This window comes from Prinia subflava, chromosome 10 (assembly GCF_021018805.1).
Source record: "Prinia subflava isolate CZ2003 ecotype Zambia chromosome 10, Cam_Psub_1.2, whole genome shotgun sequence".
Taxonomy (NCBI): domain Eukaryota; kingdom Metazoa; phylum Chordata; class Aves; order Passeriformes; family Cisticolidae; genus Prinia; species Prinia subflava.
In genome coordinates, this window is record NC_086256.1 from 10,774,015 (window position 1) to 10,796,487 (window position 22,473).

The window sequence follows — 22,473 nt, forward strand, 5'->3', positions numbered from 1 at the left end:
TGACAGGTATCACATCCAAGAACCCCCATCACAGCAACAGAGCCTCACATACTGACAATGCTCTTCCTCAGCCTCCACATCCAGTTCTAACTGCAGAGCTGAGCTCCTCCAGTAGTTAAAAAACTTTCAGCCTAACACTTATTCCTGAACAGCTTTTATCCATTTGTTTTCATGCCAGCATTGATCCAGCAGCTTAAACAGCTTTTCCCTATCCCTTAAGTTTATTTCCCTGACAATAAAAAATGAATTACACCGCCTCCCTGTCAGGGCTCATTTGCCCACCCAAATCAAGCAAGTTCCTAGAGTTTGCTCACTGGTGACTCTCCACCTTTGATAATACCTGTCTCCTGTATCCCCCCACATCAGCATCTTCTGTCCAATCCCATCCTTGTGGCCCACTGTCACCTTGCAACTGCCCAAAGATGTGTTTCTCCAGAATTTTCAGCTGGTAACCCCCTCCATCCCCACCAAGTGCAGAGCAGAAGCTTCTCTCCTAATGCTTTCTAAGGTTTTGACCCAGCATGCCATCACCATGGAGATATGTCCCACTTCGATTGCTCTGGGTCTCAAGCTCTTTCTGAATGACACCCTGACCTTTCACAGCACTGACCATGTCTCCTACCTGTCTCACCTCTGAGTCCTCAGGGCCCTGCTCTGTGGTGCCAGGGACATCACAGGAACAGGCATAAAACATACCTCCAATCTCCAGCGTCAACTCAAGCCACAGCTGATGGCTTGGGCTCAACTACACCACTAAGCACACTTTAACACGAGCCAAATGACTACAGCCCTCAGAAGGATAAGTGATTCAAAACTATGCAAATACAAAAAATACATTATTTTTTCTTTATCATTTATATATAAATGTCTTTATCATTTACAAAGTACGCATTTTGTAAACAGTTTCAGCCCTCCTATGGAGAGTGTGACAGTGCCCTGAAAATGTGGGTGTCTGGTCATCACTGACCATCGTATCCCTGGTGGGGGAGGGAGAGGGTTTGCTCCAGTTCTGAGATGGGATATGAGCCTTGAACAGTCTGCCTGTCCAGTGTCCCCTGTGTTCAGAGACACCTCCACCTACCCCCTGATAAACACACCCCCTGGAACTCCTCTCTCATCTCCTCACCTATTTAGCTAACCAGGAAAACACAAATCCCCCCAATTTTTTCCATTTCTGAGGGGAGAAGGCAGTTCCTTTCCTCCTGGCACTTGGTATGGAACCAGCTCAGGAGCTGCTCTGACAAGCACTGGAGCTGGTAGGAGGGGCACACCAACCTCTCCCCTCGTGGCAGCCTGCCCCCAGATCAGACTGGGACGTACTGGAAACCTCAGCCCAGGGAACCAGAATACACTCACCTTTCCAAGGACTCGGATCCATTTAAAACTCTGCTCTAATAACCTTCACAAACAAATATATTATGCAATTTATGTTATGCAGCATTGACTTCAATGACTCTGTAGCAGTGCTTACACTACTATATTTACTTCTGGCACACACTGGCAGCCTTGGCTGTAATTATTCTGAGCGTGCTCCTGTTCTAAACCCGGAGGTCTTACCCTGCCAATATCTATTCACAATGCTCCTCAGTATGTTTTCCATAATTTTTACCACACTGTCCTTTCTTCTATCCCTGCAAGCTCCTTTGTCTAGAAAATGTAAGTTTTTCTTCCTTTCACACAGGGTCCCAATTTTATATCCCAGCACCTCTCCCTCAGTAACAGATCATCAACTTTCACCTTCAGCTGTCCCACACTATTGGTCTCCATCCCTCAGGAGAGAATTTTAGACAAGCATCCTGGCACCTCCTGCCAGGCTCTCTGAAATTTGAAGAAGGCCCTCGTTTAGGCATGCACACATCCACCTTGATGGCCATGGCACAGATCAGCATACTAAATAAACAGAAGAAAGATTATAAAGATTTTTTTTCTCCCTTCCCCCAGACTAATAGGATGACCATTTCAGCACTGGCTCTTTTCACTCTCTTTATCAGTCTTTGCTGCAGGAAAGGCAGTTGCATCAGAGTGGAATCTATCCAGCACTAAGTGGTTTGTTAATTCCCAGGACACGTTGCATACAGAGAAGGCTACTTAAGCTACTTAAAAAGCAACTCTTTATTAAATGCATAAAAATGCTTGAAATTTCTGTAAGCCAACACTTTAAATTAATGACTTCATTTAAACATATCAGTCTCTGCTGCTAATTGTTATACTGCTTTTTATGCATTCTTTTAAACATATTCTTGGAAACCCTATGAGTTTGCTATAGCTCTAACACAGCTGCAGTCATTCATGGTACACACTCATCTATTTCACTAGAAACTTCTTTCTCCCAAAAGCTTAAGTAGCTTTTTGCATTTGTGTAACAGGGGCAGTTCAAGTCAGCTATTGTCCACTACACCACAGTGACACTACTGCTAGAAAAAGAAGTGGAAACGTGTGACTAAAAAAACAAACCAAACAAAAAACAAACCACCAAAAAAAACCACCAAACCACCTCTTCTACACTGAAAATATTAAGATGGAGCAACAAATTTTAAGATGAGGTTAGAAAATATTCTCAGTCATACTAAGCTCTGTTTAATATGCAATTGAAGATTCCTGGAAATCCCTGCCACAAGAGGACCTGTGCACGTCCAAGTGAGCACTTCTGCTCTACATTTCTTTGCGTCTGTGCATCTGACAGATATATTTAAAATTTTACACTGATTCAGTTTTGGATGTCTTAACTGACTTTATAAACGAGATGTTCTGCTTATACAGGGAAAGGGCATATAAACATTAGGTATTTGCTGTTGAGGATTAAATATTAACAAAAAAAATTAATCAGCAGTGACGAAAGTGGTGATGGCAGTTCACTGGAGATAACCTCCTCCGTGCAGCGTGTTGCAGTCTCCATCTGCTAATTTAGGCTGCTGGAGGCCTCAAGTGACGAAAGAGAGACCATACCAGCAGGATTTTAGCACACTGAAGTACACACAGCTTCCCCCCTCCCACAAGTTAAACTCAAGGCCATGAGGAGCAGTGGGGAGGCTGCCAAGAATGATGCCACGCTGCACGTCCCCTGCAGCACGTCCCCTGCAGCACCCTGAACAAGAGCCCAGCACCTCCAGCTGCACCTGGACACCTCTGCTGCTGAAAACACGAGCACTACGTCCATGGGGTTTGCCAGTTTCCATGTGTTAAGCCACGAATATTTTCTGGAACTCTTCAAGGCTGAGTTTTCAATCTATGAGACAGTGTTTACTGAACAGACAACACCAGCAGCCAGGAGCTTTCTATGCAGCATTGACAACAGCAAGAAATTCCTCATCTCTTGGTGAGTTCCCATGCTGGCTGACACTGCAAGAGGCACTGCAAGGGGCCAGGAAAAGCCACAACTCATCACAAGAAAATGGCAAATTGTGAAAAACCTGCATCACGAGGTTACCTGCCTAGGCACAACACCAACAGAGCTCCATAAATACCTCCGTCTAACACTGACAGAGGTTAAAAACCTATTATCTTTCCCAAATGACAGTGTGAACACATGTTCATTGGAACACCCCGCCTCACCAAGCTAACAAGTAGATTTTGCTCTTTCAGTTCAACAAATACAAACCACAGGGAGCTTTTTAAATGAAAGCATTACAAAGATTACATTAGGCAAGTTTGATCTACTGTAAAACACTCGCACACAACATTAAGAGGTAGAACAACCTTTAACACCTGCTTTCTTTCAAACAGCACTACCTCTGTGCATGGTTTAGCTCTTAATGGGATGAAATCTCAAGCTCATTTGTATGGCTTACTCCACCAGCAAAGAATGCTTCAAATGTTTGGGATCTAGCATTCCACTAATACTGACCTGGTGAGAATACTCTTTTAAGAGTGTGTACTCCACTGTGCTGCTCAGCCCACTGCTGCCCCATGGGATGGATCCACACAGCAGAGAATATTTTCACCCTGGTGTGAAATGTTGTGACATGAGGAGGTGCAGCAGCTGGAAAAGCATTGCATGATCCAAGCAGTGCTGAAAGTCATCATCATAAATATTCACAAGCAGACTGAATTGTTTTCTTACTAACAGCACATTGTTATTCACAAATATTAATTAGTTTCTAAATACCACCTGTTACTCAGCCCTCCCTCTGCCATGTGACATGGGTTCCATGGCTGGCTTGCAGACCTTCCACACTGCTCAGAGATTTAATGATGTTTCAACTTCCAGTGCTCACTCAGCTACTGGGAGGACAGGAAGGGAATAATTACTTACTTATGTCTTTCTCTGCTGACCTCTCTGGCAGATGAAACGAGCAGCTTTAACAGCCTCTGAAGACAGGCTGGTCCAGTCCTCCTTAGATGGGGAAGATGACAACTGCTCTAGTAGGTCTTTGGAACGGAGGATGATTTTAAAGATCCAAACTTCAAAGATCTCAGTGAGGGGAGAGTTCAAACTCAAAACTTCTCCCCAATGGAGAGAAGAAAGCTGTTAATGCAATCACTCGTGTTTCCAGTGATCACTCACACTTCAGACAGAGCTGAGGCACCAGGAATTGCCTGTCACATCCTACAGTATAAATAAACCACAGACTGCCAGGAGGAAAGCTGTTACAAACCTTGGCAATTTTCTTTGGATTTCTTTAGATCACTCCTTCAAAGGATCTCTCTGTAGCAAGCAGTACAGGTGCAGACAGACAGCCAATATGGGATTCCTCTTCCTCCCCACAAGCAACAACCTCCTCCTAATTATGTGCATCACCGATAACATGACAAAGTTGGGCAGAGCACTGATGGAACTGGGCAGAGCACGGATAAAATACACAAGTTAGAAGTACACTTAAGGTTGAAGTGACACAGATGAATGATGAAGTACTGTCTTGTTCTCTGCAAACCCTGGATGGAAGATCCCTCAGACCTTTCAAACACACTCCCCCCGCTCAGCGGCCAGCAGAGACAGCCAGGGAGGATTAGCTTATTTTGATGAATACAAATTAATACAAAAAAAGAATGGCTCTATTTTGAGCATGGGCTCACACTTAGCCTCACTGGAAGAGATGAACCTGAAGCATTCTCCTCACAGACACCAGCTGAAGGACTCAAGCTCCAAAATGCAGCGTTTGGCATTTCCATCATCTCAGGAAGCAGCGCTACCTTTTCAGTGCAAATGCAGCACGAAGGTTGTTATCCCACAGCTGCCAGACTCAATACCAAGGCACAGACACAAACCTGTAAGATTCCCAGGGAGGAGACACAATCTATTCAATACACCTTACTGTAACATCAGATTTTTCTTACCAGCATGATTTCACTGGTAAAGCCCAATCTGAATACCTCTTAACAGTTTTTTTAAGATCTTGTGCATCAGGCTGTAAGCTTTACAGAACAACTAGAAGAGAACAGCTAATAAATTTAAGATTTTATATGAAAAGTCAGAGCAGTTTTTGCTGGAAAACATAACCTAATAACAAATTAACCTTATTTTTGCTAAATATGGAATGGGGAATGCAGTCAGGGCTTATATCCTCAAACTCCTAATAGACAAAAAAATTCTGCTGTAGTTCCTGCAGACAGCAGAAACCCAGGACTGTCAGGATTTTCTCAGAGTTTGGACAGCTTCACATTCAAGTCTCTAAGATTATAAAACTGGAAAGTGGGAGGGCAAGCAGCGCACATACACAAAGTCATTTTTCCAGTGACTGGCAAACACAGTACTCGATTTCTTAGGGACCTGAATGGCTGGAGCTGAAGTTAAGCTTCACTAGAGCTATATTTAGTTCTGCACAAATACAAATTAGGAAACACTTTCTTCCCAGTTACTAATGCGGTGTGACAGGAAACAATTATTTGCTCAGTGTCTAATGTTACCTTTGGTGAATATCTAGTTCACAGAAATTGTATATCATATAATAAAGAACCAAGCTGATATTCTGCAAATCAGTGAGAAAACTTATTGAATAAGATGAAGAAGCATTTGATTTGAACACATCTAAGCTACACTGGTCTTAGCTATGCAGACAGAGTTAGTGTGCTGAGGCATCTTCTGCTTTGATAATAAACAACAAAGTCAGTTTGTTTTCCAAATTCTACATTAATTTATTCAAGAACTCTGTGGATATCCAAAGAATATCATGGTTCCCCTAAAGCGTAAAACAGAGCTGGGCACAAGGACAGAACAATTAAAATAAAAATAAAATCCATCTTTTATGATTTCAAGTGCCAGTTTCTCTCTATGAAAAATGCAATTCTGTGCCACAAGGGAGCTCTCAGCTCAGCATTTGCTTCAGTCTTCAATCTCTACAAAACACAAAAGACAACAAAATGCATGATTCACACGAAGGGCTAGTTAGACCTTGGAAAACCAAGCCATGATTGTACAGAGGAGTCCCACGTGCTTCAGAAGGGCTCAAAAGGCTGCACTCAAAAAATCCTAGGCACGTGGCTGAGAAGAAACCCTGCTCCTGCCTACTACTGCAAGAATGCTGATTAACAGGCTTGGAGTTTCCAGGCCATCCAACACAGCATCCTTACACGCTAAGCCAGTTAGAAAGAATACAACACTAGTTAGAATACAACACTGCTGCACAAACATGTCCTTTCTTCTGGCACCACCGGGCAAATACTTGCCAGGCGCTTTGCTATAGTAAGTCATATGAGTATTTCTAGAGCTGAAGGAGCTGGCAATTCATGTTTGGCTTAACTAAGACCCAGGATAACCAGAGAGATGCACTGAGTATCAGCGTTCTGATGACCTTTTTAGTTGCAGAACCCTTTGATATAGAAGACAGATTAGCCCTTGGCACCATCCAAAAAACCAACAGCAGCCCAGGTTTCTTCAGCCAAAACTGGTCTACTGAAATATATGCATGTCTTTGTCTAACCATTGACAGCCTTCTTCTGGGGGGAAGAAAAAAAAAACAAGAAGAAGCTTATAAACATTTGGTTTCTTGGTATTGTCTTTTAAAACATTATCAGTTATTTTGAAAGGTTCTTGGAGTAGGTCAAACATGGAAATATGAGAGTTCTGGGCACAACGCAAATAAACTCAACATAAGGCAAAACATTTCTTGAGAGATTCTGAGCAATCTCTCTTACCTACAAGTGCCAGGTATGACTAAGTCTGATGAATAAGTTAGAAGGATTTCCAGGGAGAAATGACACCACCACTCCCACTTGTACAAAATCTGGGAACATTGCTTACGTGCTCTATCTTCTTTAAGGATCCTGTGGCAAGGGGGAAAATTCACACCCCAGCCTGGGCATCTCAAGGTTTGACCGGGAATTTTCCTCCAGATGCCCATAAGATCCCTGCCTATGTTTTACTTTCTACATGTTTACTGTAATAAGGTAATTCCTACAGAGCTCCCTATATTGATCAGCAAAACTCGTGGGGAGTGAAAGACTTGTCTATACTGCTGCAGGGAGGGGGGGCGAAATTTTTTCAGGTCTATCCCACTGACACACTACTATTTATCCAAGCACAGCTGTACATCTCACCCCTGTTTCTCACAGCGTCAAAGGAGCAGGAACAATTACAGATATGCACCACTTGGGTAGAGGTGCACATCAACATTTAGCCCACAGATCTTGCTAGTACCAAAGGGCAGCAGCTACATCATCTTGTTCAGAGATGTACCAGATTCAAGATTTTCCTCTAGTTCAGCAGTACCAACACAGCCAGGCTGGCAGACCAATACAAGCACGAGCCTGATAAAACAAGAAGTGGCTGGAGCTCTTCACGGAGCTGATGCAAGCTAAGTGCATTTTCTCACTACTTGTGTTATTCCTGTATGTGTAGCACTACACAGCAGCACTCTCCATGACCAAACAGGAATAGTTGCTGTCAATGTTTACTGACGCAACTAGATTGGACTTTCAGCATCAAGCACACGTAGGCCACGTTCACCTTCCAGTTTCCTAGAATCTTTTATTATGTGACTCTATACTGCTCCTTGACTGTTCTCTCAAAAGAGAGGACGCAAAGCAAAACAAGGCTCTAGCTTGGAACAAGATGAACAATTACTTGGAAGAGACTCGTTTTCACTAGAAATCTCATTTCACACCTTTTCTCACTCCTCCAAAGAGTCATCCACCTGCTCTCTTCACCACAGTGCTAAAATAATCAGCAGGAAAGTAGGAACCTCCTTTGTGATATAGCTTCCCACGTTATGCCACCTCTCCCCTCCTCAAAGTATTAAGCTTTTTTAGACAAATATATAATATGAATGGGACTGTGAAAAACTTAACAGAGGTTTACATTACGAGGAAACACAGATGACTAGCATACAAATTATTAGCTACTAAGTAATCAAAGAGATAAAAACACATGTTTCAAGAATTATGAGTAGCTAATTATTGGTAATTAGGATTAGTTACTCTTTTTAAGAAATCCACTACTATCCACATCAGCCTACTTTATCTTTTCTTGCATATAGAATAAGAGGATGGATCTCTTTTCATCCAAAGTATCCATTCCCCAGTCATCCCAACCTTAGAATCTGCCAAGGGTACACCAGAAGGAGTATTTCATTCCATACACAAGATCTCAAAATATCAACTCTCCATTGGGTAAGGCACAGTTATAGTGTTGTCCCAGAAAAACCTGTGCCAATTTCCAGCTAGCTTGAAAAAGAGAAAAAAAATAGAATGTGGTTACTGCCTCTTTCTCCTGGATGGGCTAGAAAGGAGCACTCTCCAAGCACTGCTCAGTGGTTCCCCACCTCCTCTTTTGCAAGGTTTTCATTCCACATCAAGCAGGCTCCTGCACAGAACTGACTTAAAGGGACACTAGAGAACTTTGAAGGGTTCTAGAACAAGAGAAAAGCACACAGGTATCTTGTCAACACCAGAAGAGCAGTACAGCTCTAGCGCTGGGGTGCAGAAATGAAGAGATCTGAACAACTAGATTACAAACAAACTCCTACGAGTGACACCAGTAGGACAGACAGCATGAAGTCAGGACTAGGATTGCTCTTTCAAGGCTCTCAGCTTTCTTTGCTTGCCCAGTGGCATACTCCACAGGACAGCAAATTCTTGCTGTAATGAAAAAAAAAAGTTGAGTTATAAGAAATGTTATAAAATTAATGCAATATAATGGCTTGAATCCATCACAACTCACTGAATCAGACCAAGCTCACATCAGCACTGACAGAAGTGCATCCTCCATTGCAGCAAAGAGCTGAAAGCCTGAGCCCCAAAGGTCACAATAACATTGGAGAATCAGCAGCAATGTCCAAAATGGTAAACTGCCACTAGCAAACCCCACTCTACTTATAATCAGTCTTTAACACCTTTATGTAACATACTAGGTTTTTTTTTCTTTCTACCTCCTCCAGAAGGGTAACAAAAATTAGAAATAGCAAACCAAACGTGTTCTCCTTTCCACGCAGCAACGCTACCATCCCAGACAAGAGCTGGAATTCCAACAGTCACTACACTGGAACATCCAATCCCTACCAAAGGTGAGATGCAGCTTAAAATTGAAATACAGGTGTCTAAAGTGAATAGAGATTGATGCATTTACTCTATCATACATTCATTATTATAGAGCATCTATTATAGATGCATATTAAATGTGGATGAATATACTCATGAAGTCTAGACAAGCATACTTTCAATTAATAAACAGCCTTCCCCACTACCAAACCAAAATCATCATAAATTATAATCCCCAATGAGTGAATTCCTATAACAGAAAGTATTAAAAATAAAGAGCACTTTAAAAAGTTATTTACAATACCAACACTCAAGTTTATGCTTAGTAAAATAAGGCAAAATTCTGTCTCAGAAATGCTTGTATTTCAATTTTATATATGTGAATAAAACACCAAAATTTGATAATAGTAAAATAAATGCATCACATATCTATTTTGCCCTACAATTTCACATCTATACCATCATGAACTGAAATGCAAACAGTACAACATAGAATCCCACATTACTTATAACAGCTGCATCACCACTACATGTTCATTCACATGATTAACAGTACCAATACAGTAACAATGGCCACCTTTGGATAGTCAGAGTTCCTATTTCTTGTAATCACAAATAAAAAACCGCCTAATTTCTTCCGATCTTTATGTTTATCCACATGCTTATATAAGTTACACAGTATAAAAAAACCTCTCATGAGTTTCTCTTTTCACCCAGTTAAGGATTTTTCCTGAGAAGCAAAATAAATGTTTATTTTAAACATACACTTAAATAATGTCCTAATAGTATTAATATAAATTAGGTTTATGTTTCTAAAGCATTATAACATATTTCATATATTTGTAAATAGGCATAAAATTAAAATAATTTATGTATCAAAAGCATTCAAATTTAATATATGTTTAGAAAAACCTACATTTGCTTGCCATGTCTTCAAGAAAGGCAAATCAGCAGGTTAAACAACTGAAAGTAATGCACTAAAACAACTCTAAATAACGATTGACCTTTTGACTGATGCACAAATAGCTTTTTCCCTAATTTCAGTTTATCCAGTTAATTCAATCCAAATACTTGTTTTGCTCAAAAGAAGAAATCAATTAAGAAATAACATAGCATGAAGCTTAGTTTTCGTTCTCCAATCTAGATATAAACATTTGGAGCAATGAAATCTACCATTTAAAAAATTCTCTGGGGTGAAAACTATTTTCCAGTTACTATCTACAATTAATACCGTAACTATTTTAAAACTTGAACGCCCTCCCTTACCAATTCAAAAAGCAGAATGCACTGTTGCTTTTGATTTATGTACCAAATAAATTTAAGAGAAAATTAGTTAACTATTCAATATTGTTTAATTGCATTTTAACTAAATGCAAATTTTGACATCAATACAGCTATATATTCAGCACTCAATATATGTTAAACAACTATTTAACAACCAAAAATAAGAAGCACCTGGATGCTTATTTGGCATAGCCAAACAATTATAACATATGCTTAGAAGGCTGACAAAAGGTGCTACCTTACTGTAAAAGCTGTACTTAGCAGTAAAAATCAAGGCAATCTAATAATTACCAAACTACTAATAATTAACCTCTCCTTTGAGAAATGTAACAAAGTAAGATCAAAGGAACCGATTTACTTCAAAGTTTCTGCTTGATTTACATCATTATTTAAATCATGTTTCAGACAATGACATTTATTACACAGTAGCAAAAAAAAAAAAAAGAGTGGGAAGATTTAATGACCTCTGACAATGTTTTCTATTTTTAGCATCATCCCAAAATCACCATATATTTGGCAGAAATACTCCTGAGGGTCCTTGAGCTATCCTACTGGTTTTGTAGCTGACAGTCTTTAATTTCAGAATAGCAGGATGGGATAAAACTCAAGAGTGAGTTATTTTACAATTACTTGGGAGCTGGGAAGGCTGGGGTGCTTGAATAGATTTCAGCATACCCCTGACCATGCTGGGATTGTGCTCCTGCTGGGGAATTGAAGCCTTCTAAGTATCTCCTCATCCTGCACCAACAAGGAACATCTGAGTGATACCACAGAGCCCACAGTGGGATTAAGCAAAACATCCCAGAGCTCCGACACAATCTTTTACTGATGAGGCAGAGAAAGGAGGGAGGACAACTTCTTATCACTGTCGTGGTATTTTTCCTTTATTACAAGAATTAAAGAATTATGAGAAACGTACAAAGTTAATGCAGACAAATGATTTTTTTTTATCTCACTAGTATTTTAATTAAAACCTTTTGTCATGTCTGCTAGGCAAGTTCAAAGTATTGCAATGCAATAGCAATGGTAATGCAGAAGTCTTGTTAAGCTTGGGCAAAAGAAATGCTTACAACTTTTACCAAATCAGCGACTGTAATTACTGGAGGAATAAATCAAATTTATAGCAGGCAAACACAGGACACAATAATTTTTTTGTGCAGCCATAAATGAGCTTGTTTTTGTTGCAATGCGATAAAGTTTAACATTTTCTGCATGTCAGACAGACTATTTTGATAATATTCTTTACATTTCCTCCTTATTAAAGAGATGAAAAATTCGCTATTAAGATATTCAAGTCATCACAATACATCTTGTTACTGGATAAGCTTTAACAAAGCCTTAAAGTACTTTTTCCTAACCACATTAACAAAATAAATGTGTAGCCACAATTCTTACTTCAGTATTAGACAATATTTTGTTCCTGCAAAATATCAAGAGGTAGAATTCAGCAAATTATGGCAAATGAGTTGTTTGGTTTCTTGTTGGGTTTGTTTTTTTTTTTAATTCTGTTCAGAATGCTGCAACAAGGGAGACAAAAGCAGCTTGCTTTCATTATATCCAAAGATCTTTTTTTCAATTTAAATGAACTCTAGACAAAAAAAGTTTGCTTTTTTTTTTTAATCATGCCATACACTGTCTCTGCTATTTAAAAGTGTTTTACATCTCCACTTTCACTACTGGCCTTTTGTGAAGAAAAATTTCTGATTGCTAGGCTATTTTCCATTTGCCTACCTCTATTCACAAAAAAAAGGAAGCATGTAAAATGGCAGATTTGATAGAGTTTAAAAGCTTGAATAGTTTACATACGTAAACTGATTACGGTTTGCAAAACCTGAAAGTAATGTTATCAAAACATGGGCTCACTTGAGCAAACAATGGCACTGCTAACCACGGAAAAGCTCCAGCACTCACTGGCACCAAACCACAGTAGCACACCATGAACACAAGTGATTTGCTCTTTGCTTAAATGTCAGTTTTGAAGAGCAAATACTGTACAAACACACACACACGTGTATGCATTTGAGCACATAGACAAAGGTTGCCTATAACCAAAAAAACCTGTAGCTCCTACTTGAAAAAAGTATTTTTATCAGAGTGCCTAACTTAAGTCAGCAAAATAGTTTGCACCAAGTTATCCAAGATGTCTTAATTTACCAATTTCAGTTTCTCCTTGATGTGGTCTGAAAAACTGCAATGGGAAGATACAGCATTAAATACTGCAGGTAGACTGTCACCCCCGGTGAGACACGGCTGAGCGATGCCACCACAACGGGAAGGATGGCTCCAAAAGGTTTCTGCAGGAGCACTGTGCAAAGACCTTTATCAGCTAGTGACTATAAATTTATTTTCTGCAAAGGAACCTTCTGGCATAATGTGCACAGAAAGGACATAAAAGGCAATCTGTCTGCCAATGAAACGTAGAAGTAAATGTGAAGGCAGGAGAGGCAGTCTATTTTGTTGAAATATGTAGATGTGCCACTTAGATCTCAATGCACACCACCTCCTGACACCAAAGGGTGAAATGTTCTGATCTCTGCTGACAATATTTATACTGAGAAAGCCTCCAGTATTTCATTCAAATTCCCTAAATGCCTATGATCTTCTCCCCAGAAGCAGGGGAGTTGGGTGAGAGTCATCTCAGGTGTGGCAAACAGGCCATTGAGCCTGTGGACCATTCACCAGCATCACTTGTTTCCATCTCAGCAGCACTCAGCAGTCTACTTCCAGAAGACAACTGAGGACTAGAGAAACCAAATTCACTTTGTTATCTACTAAAAAAATAGATATCTCAAAAAAATAGACAAAATCTCTCAGCAGGGACCACTGCAGCCTGCACCACTGGCTGGGCAGGAGGCCAGCATCATCTGCACTGCTGGCCAAGGCACGCTAAGGCCATGACTGCTTCTGCCTGCAGACAGCTTAAGGAGTCAGATCATTCAGAAAGTTTTAGGTTTTCTCCTTTCTTCTCACTTCTGTCAGATGATTCCTGTAATTTTAAGTAAAAGAACAGCCACCATGTCCTTTAGAATCGGTTTTCTTTGAAAGTAACAAAATAACTATAACCCTCTAGCCCAATAAAGCCATTAAACAAAACCACTAACATTCCATCAACTGCACATGCAGAACTATAACCCAAGTTCATCAGATGCAAACATAGAAAAAAATCTTATGACCTGTGTAATACAACCCAATTTTCTACAAGGCAATATAAAATATAATTATCTAAATATTTTACAATATATATACGAAGATTAAGGAATACTGAAAGAGAGCACAGGACCTAAAGGGCAATGGATCTAAAGATACACTTTTAAATATTCAAGCCAGTTTTCCCCTTGAATTTTTATCATCCTATTAACATAAGTTTATACATTTTGTATAATACATTCGTGCATTACAATGTTTTTTCAATTGTTTAATCTTCCTATTTCTATTTTTTAAACATCCAGCAATTGCTCAAGCCTCCGGGTGTATTTATTTTAATTAAATACAACAAAACCAAGTGAAAAGCTTTTGCATTTTATGAAAGAGGAGACCACTCAGAATTTTCCTCCATGTGTCGCAATAGGGATCTGTCAGACACATCCCCAGAGTAACCCTGCAAAGACAATAGCTTTGCCAGCAGCAATTTGTCTGCATTGTGCAGGCAAACATTTAACAAACAAAATAAAACAAAGAGTAATTTAATATTTGTATTGTGTTTGCACAAAGAAGTGCTGATCAGAACAAATACTGAACGCCCGGGCAGCACCTCCCTCCCTGTACCCATACGAGGGCACACTCCCAGACCCCGCAATGGGACACGGACAAGGTGTGGGACAGACTGACACTCCAGCTGTTCAACTTTGTTTCTCTTTAAGCAATCAAAAGCATCTACTTTTATTCCACAAGCATGAATATTGACATATTTTGACAGAAGGCCTGTCAAATCCCAAGCAAGACTGCATACCAGGTCACCTCATCCACATGCTGTCCAGTCCTCACTTGACCAGTGGGTTGGCAAAGCATCGCTTCTTTCTTCAACAATTCCCACTGGCATACTGGTGTAGGAGTCCTAACTCCACACTGCGTTCACCAGCCTCCTGGGTTTTCACGTTTTGTAAAAAAAGTACACTCAAATCTTGGGTGAAACCGAATTATATATCCAAGGCTCAGTCTGTGTTCACCTGAAAGCAGGTAATGCCAAGCTCTGCCTCCTCTTTACCCACCACTGTTTACTCCCACTATCAGAACAGTGCAATTCAAAACATTGAAGGTAAATAGACTTAAAAGGCTTCCTCCCAGTATCCAGCCAGAAAGGTGTCTTCCCGATATTTATGACTTTTCACTGCAACCAATTTCTTCGATAACAAGAGGCTGCTTTTGAGGTAAACTCCTTGCACTGCATTAGGTAACAAACTCCAACAGCACTGGAGACACTGCCAGGAAAGGTTTTTATAAATCCTGCTTAGTTATGCTGGAACTGTACATGTAAGGAAGAAAATGAGATCTGTCTTTTACCCCACCAGGATGACAGTGTACAAATTCAAAGTAGATAAAGGCAGACAACACTCAAAATGTGACTGCTTCTGAGTATTATTTCATAATATTAGTAATTACAAAACAGCACAGTAGTACTTGACCAAGATTTTTTTTTTAGTGAGCTTATACCGATGAGAAGTTTCTCACCAAACTCACCATTTTAGCAAAAAGGCAAATGCAAATTCAAAATAAATTGCAAGGCAGCCTTTTAGAGAGGCTACTTATGTTCACATTTATGGATTTAGTTATTGAATACAAGCAAAGTTTAACAACAGGAGTAGTAAATGAACAATTTCACATCATAAAATTGCCCTGTACTTTTTGGAAATAACCTACAAGTCTACTACACCAGACTCTAGACTATTTAGAAATTACCTGTCTTCAAAGTCTGAACAAAACTGAGGGACACGCAGGACTCTTCTTCTCAAACATAGTTGTCCAAGTGGTGCTCCTGAAACTCACAAAATATTCTCTTTCCCCTCTCTCCTTTACACAACTTTCAAGTTATATTTGCTTTAACTCCATTGCTTCTATGCTAACAGAAAGCCTTTCTGGATATTAGGTTTCAGCCTCAATTTCACATCTTTATACGTTTCACCTAATTCTCAGTCTTCCCCTCACCAATTTCAGAGATCTGGAGAAGTAATTTCCCAGAGTGAATTACTTATTAAAAAGTAAACATAGCAATGAAAGAGCCCAAACTCGGCTCTGTGTGAGGCCAAAGTAATAATTTCAGCCCTGTGATCTCTCCCAGATAGCCAACAAAGGGGCAATTACACGGTAACACCAAGACACAGCGCACATTTTGGGAGGATTTCACCCAGAAACATGCTGCTAATATTCACATTTAAGATCTCCCAGGGCCCTATTACTTCTTTCTTTTTCAATAACATACTGTATTTCTCTGGCATTCAAAACAAAATCAAGCCTTAACAATCCATGTTTTCCCAAAATCTGTTTCCTTTTAATTGTGACAATACAAAAATTCATGCTGAACTATTCAGCTATCTACCTGGCCAGTTTTATAGTTGTATTCACACCCTGGGTGAATCACATTTAGAAAAAAATATATAAACGTAGTGTGACATTCTGTCAAGTTATGTTTCATTACGTAATTCCATCCTTTAAAAAGACCTGAAGATGGCTTATACAGTCATTTGGAAATTTAATCCTGGGACAGATGGCTAAAATGTGCCAGAGAAACATGATCAGGGAAACAACATGAAAAGATTTCTTGGGGCTTACAATTCCTCACTCTCCTAAACCTCAAATGTATTACATCTTTATTGCCTTTGTTTTATGGCTACCCCTTATTATCCAGCTTGCTTTCATCCATTACCAAATTTTCAGAAGAAAAAAGTATTTAAAAAAGAAAAACAAACAAGTATCGAAAACCCCAGTAGGGTGAATAAAAATTGCCAAGTATTAACCCAACAAAGTACACCTGACATGACAGTGGTGCACACCAAGGCCAGAGGACTGTTCTGCCTTCAAGTGTCAAACTTCCCCCCAAAGGCCTCTTCTTTCTCTAAGTTTCCCATCATGCTAAAAACAACAAAAAAACAAACAAACAAACAAAAGAACCACCAGCTCAGTTTTCTCCTTGAATAAATGGCCAGTAGGCAAAGGAGATCTGTCTCAAATTCTCACCCCAGAACACTCCCGTCCCTGCCACTAGGTATGACTGAAGCTGCACCACAGCACTGAACCACCTGCAGCACTCACTGCCTCACTTCAGGTTTATTTGATCACAACCCTGCCTACTCTGCCAGTATTAAAACTCAGCAACTGATCTCTAAACCAATCAGGCTGGCCATAAGGACACACTTAGTGCTGCAAGAACAAATTGTGTTGTAGCAGCACTGTCCATTTCACAGAACTTTAAATTAAATTTCACATAAAAGCTCTGCTTCAGATGTCCCTTAATCGGTCTCCTGTTTATGACTTTACACAACCCTACCCTACGTACAAATTTGTCAAACACAGTAATTTCTTCAGTAACATTCAGTGCACCAAACATTTCCCCATGCAAGTCAAGTGATGACCCAACTCCTCCCACAGGAAAGCCAACAGAATGCTTTTAATACTTTTTTTTTTCCAACAGTTCAGTTAACCTTAACCCTGTTTCTTTTCCATTTCCAGTTAGATGGCTTCCTGGGCTGAAAAATTTAATTCTCGATAAGACAACCTATCAACCAACAGAAAATGGACTTTTGAGTAAGGACAACCAGCGGCACCAGCGGAGGTTGTTCAATTCTATTTAGATTTTTTTTCATTGTCCTCATAATCGCCACAAGATCAGTGGACACAGAAATGAATTAAACTGGAAAAAAAATCCTGATGTATCTTGATTCCAGAGGTGCTGGCAGCAGGCTGAGCCTGGCACCCCCTCTGCTCTCAGGGAAGAGGCACAGGCAGCTGCACCGAGAGGCTCCACGCCAGGCAAATCCATTCGGAAGGTAACTTACACCCTATTAATGTGCCTTATAGACAGCTGTAAATTTGCAGCATTACAGCACTTTATGATGTTAAATAATGCATTGCATGTTGCACAGGTATTTTATTGTACATTTTTCCACTTTGAAGACTTTTGAGGATCCTATACAAATTGCATACAGCTGTCTGTTACTGGTAGTTGACAAGTTATTAAAATTACATTATCTGATCATTTGAGAAACAGAATGCAACATTGCCACTGTTTACTACGCTTTAACATGTGCATAAAACGGAATGTTGTGGTCCAATTTTTAAGTGCCTACCCTTATGAAGAAATTAGTTCTTTAAATAAAGCTCTACTGCTTTTACAGCATCTGAATGTGAACTACTACATACTCTGCATATTAAAAAAAGCCCACTGTGAAGAGCTGCACTACAGTGAAGAAACTGCCACTGGAAATATTGGAATTCTCTGGCTTTCCTGTAACTAAAAACCCCAAATAAATATTGTATTAGCATACCTGCTTGTGCTTCATTTGCTGATAACAGAGCTTGGTTCAGACCCGAAAAGCAGGTAAATTACAAAGCAAGAACTGTAAGTCAGGATAGTCAGTCTCCAACTTGTTTGAACTTGACTGTATACTGCTAAGCTCAAGCAGAATGTAAACTGCTGCCCTGTAACAGTTTAGATCACATGTTAAGCAGCTTTCAAGCATAGTTATTTGTATTTAAATACTGCCTGAAGGTCCTAAACCAAGATCATACCCCATGATTCTGGATTTTCCACCATACAGTTCCTGTCTTGAAGACATTATGATCTAATGTAGACAAGATGCAACAAAGAAATACAATGAGCAATCAAAGCAAGAGTGGGAAGTCCTCAAGTTAAAGACACAGCTAGTTAGCTCTCTAACTACTGAAAAATCCCTCTAGGCAGGGACCAAATAAAGAGAAATGATAGCTACCACAGGAGCTCCCTCCTTTAAGGAGCAAAATACTTAAATAGTTCTGAGGAGCAGCTACATGCTTTGAAACAGAAACCCTAACTAGCACTATGTAATATAATTTATAATCTTCAACATTAACAATTTGTGGCAGGGGAATAATAAACCATCCACCTTCTTAATATTTTCTAGACAACTGGAAAAGAATTGTTGCAAGTGATCATGTAGCAAGGAATCATACAACCCCCTTCAAGCCCTTTTGGTTTGTTTAGCCATTCCCATATTGCCAAAACACAAAGGTCCTTCATTAAAGGCAGGTACGATCCAGCTACTCTAGAAAGGGAGAATTACAGCCACTCATTTTCATTGCACTTCCAACATTTCTCCCTGCCTTAACTAAAGGCCACTTGCCTCTTTACCAAAGCAATCTAAGGAACCACATTTCTGCGAGCATCCTTGCCCACTCAGCTTATTCTTTCTCTGCATATGTAAACCTCCAAATTAAATGTGTAGATTTTTATTTGCAAGACTCATTTCTTATCATCACCAACAGTTTTGTAAGCCTAGTGAGATATTCTTCTGTTTAAAGAGATCTTCCATTTCGGATACTACCTCAATAAAAACTAAGTAAAAATCCCTCAATTTCATATATCCAGTGCAGTATGACACTCAGCAATGCAACTTGTAACTCTCAAAGCATGAAACAAACAAACAAACAAACCTAACCAAAAGTTCAAGTTGTTTTCCATGACCACATTCATCTTTCCAGAAGGCACATTTCACTGTGACTGATTTCTTCTTCCAGTGTAAGACAGCTGTTTAAGGACTAGCAATGGCCTTTGTCACATTACAGCGGAGGATGGAGGGAACCATATCCTGTAAATCCAAGATGAAATCTTGTCCATGGCTGACACTGCAGCACAGAACCTGTCTCCAAGATGAGAAAGGTCACCACCAAAAGAAAACCACCATCAGTGACAATAAAACTTGAAACTGCAACATCACAGGTGGAGAGAGGAAAAAACCCACAATTTACTAAATAACCACCAAGCACCAAGACCTGCAGCTAAAAAGAGTATACATACAATCTCTCTTCTGCAATTTTTTATTACTGAACACCCATCCTCCAAAAAATATCATCTGTAACACAGTGAATCTGGGGTTCTGAGCAAAATATACGTAAAATGGCACCCAGCCAAATACTACCGATTGATTATACCACTATCTCAAAAGTCTGCTGGCAAGGCATGCCTTGTTTCAAAATAAATCCTGGAGCCTTCATTCTTTATGAAAATAAAATGTTATTTCTCACTTATCTCAAGTTACCAAATATTTACTTCCTTGGACAAGGAGAAAGACCTTCTTTGGGTTCTTTATTCCCACTGATTGGCCATGAACATGAATATGCATAGCAGTACAAAAGAATATAAAAATAGAAAGATAGATAACAGGAAAAAAACCCCACTACTATCAATATTTGAATAATGAGGCAGCTTTATCTTCATCAGTATATCAATTTATTCACTTGGGGTGACAAGAATATATTAAAGCTATTCTGAAGTTGGGTCATTAAATTGCTTAGACAACCTGTTAACCAGTGCTGCTATTAGGAATGCATTCTCACTGGAGGCCTTCTGTGGAGCCATGCTTCAAAGGTTCAGTGGGCTGTACATCAGCTTACCAAGAAACACCCTGAGAACTGCTCCTCTGTCATGTAAGCTCAGTGCTGCCAACTAATTAAGCCTAAGGTTCATGTTTTGAAGATGTCAATGTCCTCCTGCCAGTTTAGCATTTGCACAACCATGGGAAAGGTAATTCAGATTAAAAAAGCAGCCAGGCTACACTAATGAATGCTAGGTTGGCTATAAACATCCTTTATCCCTAAGTAAGTTCTGCAGCCCATTTGGACTGAAGTGTTTTTATTTCAGGCTCCTGCAGCATGCATGATTTTGTACAGGTACTCATGTATGCACATGTACATGCTTGCAAGGCAAGTTTACTTGTTACTTTTCTATTAAGAGGAAACTTGGCATTTCTCTAGCACAAAGCTGCAAAAGTTCTCTGGAATGCTGATCGTAATCACCAGTGGAAAAGTTGTTGAAAGAAGGGTTTCCACGCCTTGCTGCAAATAGAGCTGTTCCACCAAGACAGGGGGAACACACTCGAAACTCAAATAAAAATGAAGAAAAGCACTGATGGGCAAAGAAAAGCAGCCCAAGAACAAAATGGCAACTGCCAAGGTTTCAGCTTCTTTTGCATTAAGGGGATAGACTAAAAATGGTTTGTTCTCAAGCCCTATGAGCAAACTGGAAGAAAACTGTGTTACTCAAAGCACGGATGAATTATTCTAAACCACCTGGATGGCTTATATCAGCCTTCAGTGACTGCAACAGTGATGAGAAAGGGGGGATGAAAGCAGAATGCTGAAGGCACTCAGGGAATTACTGTAACCAGAGGTAAGCCCAGCTCTACAACCCTCAATGCACTGCACACCTGGGACCCAGAAAAAGCCTTTCAAACACTCACATGGGGTGTGATTACTGCAGGTCTGATAGCAAATATATCAAGCTAGACTGGTACCAGAGGATTACAGAACAGCAAATGCAAATGTCTTTATAAAAAAAATGAAAAACTAATTTTGTTATCTAAATGTTGGCTGATTTGATCTCAGGAGTAATGAAATGTTTCAAAACATTTCAAAAGACAGATAATTAGAGACTACAGGAAAAGAAAAAAAAAACAGGATAAGACACAACTTGGGTTAACCAGCAGTAATTCATGCCACATTCTCCTAGTATGTTTTGCAAATAAAACACAGTATTTTCTAAACATAATGCGGCAGGTCTCATTTACATTGCAATGTTATATAGGAAATAACCACTTTAGTGGGAGAAAATTTAAAAAAATAAAAATAATTCCAAGACAAATGAAGTGGGCTAAAGTTAAAAGGTCAAGCTCACAAGAAAAGAGAGTTTGTAGTGGTTACTAACAGATTTTTTCCCAAGGGTTTATCCTGAGACACCTATGTTATAATTTGATATATATACATATATATACAAAAATAAGTGCAACTTGAAGACAAAAAGAAAACACTACTCAAGTATGCTAAATGACAGTGTAGAGAGTAATATCTGCAACATACTAAGAATATTGTAAATTTAAGGACAAATAACAAATAATAGACCCAAATACTTAGTACTACACACAAAACCATGCACTTGAGAAGGAAACAAGAAGAATTTCTGGGACACTCATGTAAAAAATTATTAAGAAAGTAAAAATTTGGTATATTAGATACAGAACAGGTAAGTTACACAGTTCAGAGAAAAGCTCCAGGGAAGCATTTTTGATGCTTGCATCACACGAGGCTCAGTACAGGCCCTGGTCACCCACATACACAAAACCTTACTTCAAAACAAGACCTTACAGATGAATGATCCTTGAAAATATTTAGGCTAAGAACTGGACCTTTTTTCTTATTCTTATATTTTCATATTTTTCTAAATTTATTGTGAATGCTTTATCCATTCAGCAACTGTGTACCACACCATACAGTCATCCCAGGACAAATGGCCATCAAAAATCTCTTTTTTTAAGTGGTACTTGATTCAATGACAAGCAGGGCTTTGATGCAATTTCCTGCAAAAGCAGAGCACCAGAGGTGACATGTATTGGTAAAAGGGCAAAAAATTGGGAAAATTCTGAAGTGGCATTGCTTTTCTCTTTAAAAACTTCAGCACGTACCTCAGTGAAAGAAAAATGGTGCTGGTAAACTGGGTATGCCAGAGAAGGAACTAGATTGTATAGGAGGCAGGTAAGTGAATACACAGTCCTCTGTATCCTTTTCTCTTCCCAAAATATCAATGAAATTGCTGTT

The 22,473-nt window shown here is 39.5% G+C and overlaps 1 protein-coding gene across 3 annotated transcripts in view; it reads right to left on the reverse strand.

Annotated features, from left to right (window-relative positions):
- PTPRF (protein tyrosine phosphatase receptor type F) overlaps positions 1 to 22,473 on the reverse strand; it is a 376,154-nt gene that overhangs the window by 286,879 nt on the left and 66,802 nt on the right. The gene's annotated exons all lie outside the window — the stretch shown is intronic.